The sequence below is a fragment of the Sinocyclocheilus rhinocerous genome, unplaced genomic scaffold, assembly GCF_001515625.1.
Source record: "Sinocyclocheilus rhinocerous isolate Xijiao unplaced genomic scaffold, SAMN03320098_v1.1 scaffold314, whole genome shotgun sequence".
NCBI lineage: Eukaryota > Metazoa > Chordata > Actinopteri > Cypriniformes > Cyprinidae > Sinocyclocheilus > Sinocyclocheilus rhinocerous.
In genome coordinates, this window is record NW_015630021.1 from 752,523 (window position 1) to 754,371 (window position 1,849).

A 1,849-nucleotide genomic window follows, 5' to 3' on the forward strand; every position below is an offset into this window, starting at 1 on the left:
GTGAAATAAGACATTTAACGCCAGGTATTGCGTTACGTTATATTTTATTGTGCAAAATTTAAGTTCAGCATTTTTATGGTGCGTTTGTGTTTCTGGGATTTACGGTAGTGAAGGTGTACCTTTACGTCACTGACTGTAATTGGCAACAGCAGCGTGATGCAAATCGCGAAATCTGAGCAGTAATACTATTATTTTATTTTTTGTACATCTAAATAAGAATACTAAAGGAATCGTACGTTTTTACAGTTAGTCAAAGCAACGTTTAATTTCGTTTTATTTAATTTTTACATGTATGAATATGACATTTAGATAATAAAATATACGGGTTTCTTCATCTGTAGACGCTTTCGAAACGCAGAACATTTAGAAATTTAGTAGTTTAATTGTTTTAAAACACAGTTACCCTTTTTGTCTCCTTTGTATAAGTCCATTAATGCTTGAGAGAAATTACTTGGAATGGATTTTCATAGTTTAAAACCGAAACTCTGTTTATGACAAGGCAAGGGTAAAGCTACAAACTCTCAGTTTAATCTATCTAAATCTTTATTATAATATAAAGCAAGACTTGTGTATAAGCCATGTGTTTCTATTGCAGTGAGAAAGTTCTATTTTTACAATATAGGCTACCAAAGCATATGTCTCACATCACGTTAATTATCTCTAGACAGTAAAGCTAGCCTATATTTATACAGTACCTTTCAAAACACTGTTTACAAAGTGCTTTACAGCTGAATGGAAGAACAAGCAGGACTCAGACAAATGCAAACAGAGGACTTCATTGTGTGACACTGCAACTCACCCTCATTAATATCTTCAACATGACATCACAATAATTAGTAAACAGAGCTTTATTTTTAAAAACATAAAATCAGAATAGACTGGTAAAAAAAAAAAGTCCGCTTTATTTTATTTTGGACTCTTTCGTTTGTACAGTCTCTGTGAAAATTAACCATTGAAAGAATATCATTCACAAAAAAGAAATCACATTACTAATTTAGCCAACCAAGTCAAATGGCCTTGGTGAGCTTTAAATATGAAACACATGTAATACATATTTTTTTCTATTTATTGGGGGCACAGTTTACAGGTGGATCGGCCCACTGGGAATTCTCTCAGTGCTCCAGATGGCCAATCTGCTACTGACTTCATGGAGCGACAGCTGGTTTCCTTACCTTCTTAACCTCCTCACACTCATCTTAGTGTAAAGAGAGCTCGGTCGGTAAATAACAGCAGTATTAACACAATAAAGTTACCGAAAGCCATATTTTTGCTCTTAGGACAAAACAAAAGAATGAAGTTATTGTCTTCAGTGTGCTCTGTGATAGAAAATAGATAGAGTGACTGTCCACAGTGACTCATCACAGCTAGTGCTACACATAATGACATGCTGTGGAAAGTGAGCTGAGATTATAAGAGGGGAGATGAAGGGATGATTACAGGCTCTTGCAAGTCCACTGGCAGCTCCGTGACAAGACACTTAAGGCACTGAGATGTGAAATACCAAGATAACCAAGTGTCAGATTATATTTAAGCAAACAATTAGAAGTTAAACATGTATAATCATTATAATGGAAAGTGAATAGCACTTGCCGAATGCGATCACAAGACAATAATGTCTGTTGGTTGACCAGAGTACGTTTTCAACTATATCCATACATGAAACATAAATTAATTTCAGTCACTACAGCATGATTCAGTGGATGTGATACATCTATTTACAACAATATTGTGAAATATTATTACAATTTAAAATAACTGTTTACTATTTTAATATATTTAAAATGTAATTTATTCCTGTGATGGTAAAGCTGAATTTTCAGCATTATTACTCCAGTCTTCAGTGTCACAT